The following is a 7,525-nucleotide window of genomic DNA, read 5'->3' on the forward strand; positions in this document are numbered from 1 at the left end:
TCAATTATGTCAAGAAAATGGATCCGTGAATCGACTTTATGATTGATAAAATTACTATACTTAATTGAATGATTGTTCAACTTTCTGTTTTCCCTTTTCACCTTTCCATATAATATATAATCGTATACATATACAGATAGATAGGACCATCACTCTTCCTCTCTCATCTTCATTCATGAACCCAAAAACCCATGTCTACTATGACTACCGCTGCTTGTATCTATTCGACCAACACTATCGTAGGTATCTTCACCATGTTCGATATTCACCATAATAACTATCTTTACCAACATATAACCGAGCACCACCTACACTATGGTTATCGTTTCAGCCCACAAGACCACCACATGAAACCCGACACAATGACCATCAAACCGCCACCTCTTACAACTATAAACCGCCACCATTTTTTTCTTGGTATTCTCCTTCGTGAACTACACCATCAAAAACCCACTTGGACGAAACCCACTTAAACCATAAGTGTTTTATGTTTCCATCACCACCACGAGCCACCACTTTCAAACTTCGGACCACCATCATCATCCACCATCGAAAGAGTTTACCACCAAGAACCACCCATGAACCCGCTACAACTACGCTAATTTTTTGTTCCATGTCCGAGTATCAAACACCACTACCACCTTCAATACCTGCTGCTACAATTGTTTTACGCATCAATCAAACCTCACAATCACCACCAAACTGCTGTGTCTGCTGCACTTGACTACTGCTCCTGTCGGTTGCTAATTCCTTTAACTGCATATGTATATATATACATGGTGTTGGACAAGGCTCAAATAAACGAGCTTATATATTTTAAAGGTGGAAGACATGCGTGTGGTTTTGCTCCACTATAACCCCACCCACTATATTATGTCAAGCAACCTTATCTGCCAAGGTGGACAACAAATGAATCGAGCATGTGCAGTTTGTTTGAACTCTCTCTTATGGGCCGTAACTTTTGGATTTCTTTAATATTATTTGGATTAGCAACTTGAGCAAATTCCTTTTATTTTATCCAAGAAACGAATTATAAAAAAATTATTGATTGGGCCGAGTTTATTTATTTTTGGTGAGGCTTTTGAGTTGCTTGGGCCGAGATCATTTGTTTTCTCTGTTTCCAGTTGGGTTTCAAAATATAGGGACCGAACACCTACTTGTTGGTTTCACATTCGATTAACGAAGATTATGATTTGAGGCGATAATGATGGAAGATGAAAAAAAAAAGATGATGGCAATTATACATAATGATATGTAGACGATAAGATAATTATGGAGACGATGTGATGATGCTACGGTGAGATGAGATCATGATGATTATATGATGAGAAGTTGATGATGATGATAACGAATGATGATGGTAACGGTGTGATGCTAGTGATATGATTACGGTTATGATAGCAAAGTTGACGATGGTGATGTTAAAATGGTGAGGATACGAACGATGATGTACAAAATGAGGTATATGTGAAATGATGATGGTGCTCGATAATGAGTAGAAAATTAGTAATGATCACGATTAGATGGTATTAATTAGGAAGACGATACATGGATGATGATGATGATGAACGACTACATGATGATACCTAGGGTATAAACTTTGATTCAAGCGTTTGATTTCATTTCTTTTATATTAGATATGATTATAGTTTTAAAGACAGTAAATATGATAAGCATATTAATATGATAAGCATATTAATATGAATATAATTTTAAGTATAAGATAACATATGACTATGATTGCATTATGAATAATTAAAGTTATGATATATTAAGATAATACTATGAATATAACTACGATATGTATAATAAATACTAATACGACATACGTAGAAGTATAGGTATATAATGAAGTAAAGTTTGTTATTTAAAACGATACATATACGAATATGTAAATTCTCTCTCTATATATAAGAACATGGTTTTAATGGTAAATATATATATAAATTTATTTCATATATTTATTATTAATAAATATAATAAATATATTAATTATAATTTTCGGTATATATATAAATATAAATTTTAAATGATAAATTAATAAGTATATAAATATTTGTTAATATTATAATATAATACGTATTTATATAATTATATTTGTATTTATTTAAAATATTAACATATTAAAAAAATTATGAATATTTAAACTTATTGAAATAAATTATGTAAAAAAATATATATATACATATTTTAATATATTTATATTAATAAATGTATTATGATAATTTAAATATAAATATTAAAAGTATATAATATAAATATATTTAATATATTAATATAATGATATAATAAACATTATATAAGTGAAACTTTTAATATGTAAATATTATGATATATAAATTTGTTCGATTACAATTATATAAATTATAAATGAAAATTATGAGATTACCATTTCACGTTTTAATAAATATACAATTAATATAGGTTCGTGAATCCGAGGCCAACCCTGCATTGTTCAATGTCGTCATATGTATTTTTACTACAAAATACAATATTGTGAGTTTCATTTGCCCTTTTTACTCTTTACATTTTTTGGGCTGGGAATACATGCAAATGCTTTATTAACTGTTTTACAATATTTATCTGCGTGAGTTTCATTTGCCCTTTTTACTCTTTACATTTTTAGGCTGAGAATACATGCAAATGCTTTATTAACTATTTTACAATATTTATCTGCGTGAGTTTCATTTGCCCTTTTTTACTTTTTACGTTTTTGGGCTGAGAATACATGCAAATGCTTTATTAACTGTTTTACAATACTTATATGCGTGAGTTTCATTTGCCCTTTTTTACTTTTTACGTTTTTGGGCTGAGAATACATGCAAATGCTTTATTAACTGTTTTACAATACTTATATGCGTGAGTTTCATTATTCCCTTTTTAAATGCTTTTGCAATATATATTTTTGGGACTGAGAATACATGCGCTTTTATAAATGTTTTACGAAATAGACACAAGTAATCGAAATTATGTTCTATGGTTGAATGATCGAAACTTAATATGCCCCTTTTTATTAAGTCTGGTAATCTAAGAATTAGGGAACAGACACCCTAATTGACGCGAACTCTAAAGATAGATCTATCAGGCCCAACAAACCCTATCCAAAGTACCGGATGCTTTAGTACTTCGAAATATATATCATGTCCGAAGGAGGATCCTGAAATGATGGGGATATTCTTATATGCATATTGTGAATGTCGGTTACCAGGTGTTCAATCCATATGAATGATATTTTTGTCTCTATGCATGAGACGTATATTTATGAGAACTGGAAATCTTGTGGTCTATTAAAATGATGGAAATGATTATTTATGTTAAACTAATGAATTCACCAACCTTTTGGTTGACACTTTAAAGCATGTTTATTCTCAAGTATGAAAGAAATCTTCCGCTGTGCATTTGCTCATCCTAGAGATATTACTTGGAGTCATTCATGACATATTTCAAAAGATGTTGCATTCGAGTCATTGAGTTCATCAAGATTATTATAGTTGGATATATTATGAAATGATATGCATGCCGTCAACTTTCGATGTAAAGCAAGTTTGTCTTTTAAAAACGAATGCAATGTTTGTAAAATGTATCATATAGAAGTCAAGTACCTCACGATGTAATCAACTATTATGAATCGTTTATAATCGATATGGACTTCATCCGGATGGATTAGGACGGGTCATGAAAATATTGACTTAATAAATCCATGATTACATCCGAAGAAAATATATATGTATATATGTTTTCATAAAGATTGTAATTAAAAATTATTTTGTTCAAACTGTTAATGGTGAAAATATTTTAACGGGTAGGTAATACCCGAGGAATATTTAGATTTCACATTAATAAGTTACACTGTGCATTCTTTGAATCTGATTCAACAGTCATTTACTATCCTACTTACATCCACAATATATACAAATCTGTTCACCACATAATAATCATTTTCATTCAATTTCATATTTGGATTGTGACTTACCAGAAATCCAACAAGTGACATAATGAAGAAAACATTGGTCAAATTAAAATTTGTTAGAAACAAACAAATTAACTATGAGAAATTCTGTTAAGAATCCACGCTAACTGTTCCTAGCTAACTGTTCCTAGCTAACTGATTACATTTTATTTATCGCAATTTAATTATCGCAATTTATATTCTCGCAATTTTATTTATCGTCATTTAATTTCTGTTATTTATTTTACGCACTTTAAATACTGGGACACGTATACAAAGTTTTGACATATCATATCGATGCATGTATATATATTATTTGGAATAACTATGGACACTCTATATGCTGTAATGCTCAAGTTCGCTACACATGGTTGAGGTTGATTCTACAATAATATATATACTTTGAGTTGTGATCGAGTCTGAGACATGTACACGATTCTGTAATTGTATATATGTATAATAATATTCTTGGTACATCCTAACACAATAAGTATACAATACGTTTTGATAAATCCTAAGACAATACGTACATGATGCGTTGAAACTATACCTTTATTTATGAACGGATTTGAGTTATTTTGTTACATGAATTGTTTTATTGTATATGTGGTATTTTAATGAATTCAGGTTGATTTCACACATATATAGGCAACTAGTCCTATCCGCGTAGTTTAGTTTTATAGGTAAATCCGATTCGTTCCACAGGGAGATGGAGTGTTTAATGGTTTTTAATAGTCTTTGAAGTTAAACTTATTTAAAGGGGGTTTTGGATTAGGAATTTATATTTAGCATAATAATAATAAAATTTAACTTAATCTTAATTTAATTTAACTACTTATTAATTAAAATTACAAGATTACATGATTTATAATTATTAACTTAAAAGTGAACTAATTGAAACTATATTATTTGTGATAGAAATATTTTATTAAATGGTAATAAGTATAACAATAATTTTTTTTTATAAAACTAAATGATTAAGAATTTATTTTAAACAATAAAATAAAATACAAATTAACTTAAATTAACTAAATAATAAGTTTTAATTAAATTAAAGGTGGATTAAAGATAATTATAATAATCAAACTAATTGTAATTTAATTACTTTAAAATAATAATAAAAGATTTAATTTAAACTTTGGAATATAATTAAAATTCGTAACAGTGTTATTTCTATACTTACGCGTTTCGCGTATTTATATACGCGTTCCGCGTATATTTTTGAAGCTACGCGTTTCGTGTGGAAATGTACACGATCCGCGTATGCTTTATACGATGTGACAAACTGGTACTGGTTCAACTGAAGTATTTTGATTTATATTTTTAGTTTTTGCTGTATCATAATACGTAAATAATAATAATAATTATTTTTACAATATATAAATGGGAGTGTTCACTTAAATGTTTCACCTCTAGATCCATGGATTATTTTAAGTTTAAGCTCTATTAAAATGTTTAGTATAAAACTTTATATTTTTCTTTCGAATAAATAAAGTTTCAACTAGCTAAATTAAGTCTAATTTTCATTTGATCTTATTTAGATAGTTACTATTCCTCAAGTATTTAAATTGAGACCTAATCCAGTTTTGACTTTCGCCAATACCCAAATCATAACGGTTTCCCTTTTTACAATTTCACTATTATATACCTAATGATATCACCCAAATCACCGAACTTTATTTCTAAATTAGTGTTAATAACTTATTCATAAGTTCGTCTAAATCACTTTTAATGTTGAAGCTTAATTTATATAAATAAAAATAACTTTCGTTATTTGAATCTAATAAATTAAGTGACAAGGGTTAAATATCCAAATACATAATAATGGTTCTTTTAATTAGGCTCAATGTTAAAAATACTTAAGTTACATTTTAATTTTTACAAATGATAACAATCTATTTCACTAGAGGCTCTACATCTAAGCAAACACTAGGAAAATTTAGCTACTCATTATACTAGGGTAAACATAAAAATATAAATATACAAACATAATAATAACGATAAAAATTGATAACGATAATTTTAATAGAATATACTTACGAAAATCTTCACTTTCATTTACTTCAAATGGTAGAAAATTACAATAACAACACCCTTGCACTCGAACAATAATACCCCTAATCACGAACAATACACCCTTAATATTGAAACTATCCTAAATATTGAACTTGAAACTTAAAATAATACGAGTACTTGAAAATAAAAAGACTAATAATTTTGTGTTACTTCCCTCCTCTTTCTGCATTCTATATGTGTATCTTCCTTTTTTATTCTATCACAGTACTCCGTATGTATAACATTGAGAAGGGTAGGTGGCCAATAGTTGAACTGTAATATTCCTCTTTTGTATCTGTAAAGCTGAAAAGTAGTAATACTATACTCAAAAGAAACCGTCCCATGTGAACTTGAATCTGGATCTGGAACAAACATTACGCGTTTCGCGTAAGGAGGTACACGTTTCGCTTAGGAGTAAAATATTACGCGTTCCGCGTGGATATGTACACATTCCGTGTAAGAGTAACCAACATTTTTTTATTTTTAATTTTATGTTTGTTCTTTGTTCACCCCGTGTTGACGTATATTGACTTGGAACTTTCATTTGAAATCTTTTTCTTCGATCATCTTGGACTTTCATTCAGATAAACGTTATCTCGATATATATTTGGTTAAAACCCGTCGTTTATTATCATTTCTTTAAACTTCAACCTCGCGTTTACTTTTGCCGTTTTCTCGTGAATTATGCATTTGAATGTCTTCGTTTTAGTAAAAGCCGATGAAATATAAATGATATTGCGTCAAAATATATGTATGTTTAAAGCGATATCAAAATACCCCACACTTGAACGTTGCTTGTCCTCAAGCAATTACATCTTCTGAATAGAATCGGAACATTACATATTTTTTTCATATCGAATATTAGATCACACAACACACTCCACACGAAATGAAAACACACGCTATATGGAATAAATTGGAAACACTACACAATATTTATTGGATCACACGCACACCACACGAAATGAAATTCTGACAACAGAAACAAAGTTGAAACTCGTGATTAATGTTTAAAAATTTGGATTCTTAGGGAAAATTGGACCTTGTGAAAATGTTTTATGATTTTATAAAATGGCATGCTAGTTTTTACACTAGACACATTTTTCGGTTTTAACCTCAAATTCCGGTCGAGGGTAACTGAAAACCGTAGTCTCAGTCGGCGATTAGCAAGCTATCCGCCCTCATGATTGAAGTATCATGGAACTTGAAACCGAATGTCCTAAAAATGGTTTTATACAATATAATTCATAAAATAGCATAAGTTTTAGAATAAAATTATATCGTGTCCAAATATCATCAGTGAACCATGAGTTTGCACACCTCAATTTGTTATGGCATATGTATGTTGACCGCGGTCAAACATAGATGCGGTTATTCTTTACGGAGATCATCCATCTGGGGATTAGATTCATTAGTCTTAAAAGCTAATTTGCAATGTGCCCCCCATTGTACGAGACAGATCCATCTCATAGTTAGGATAAGTCTGACCACCAAAAACCCTGTTTGATGCTGAGGTGAGGT

Source organism: Rutidosis leptorrhynchoides, chromosome 6 (assembly GCF_046630445.1).
Source record: "Rutidosis leptorrhynchoides isolate AG116_Rl617_1_P2 chromosome 6, CSIRO_AGI_Rlap_v1, whole genome shotgun sequence".
Lineage (NCBI taxonomy): Eukaryota > Viridiplantae > Streptophyta > Magnoliopsida > Asterales > Asteraceae > Rutidosis > Rutidosis leptorrhynchoides.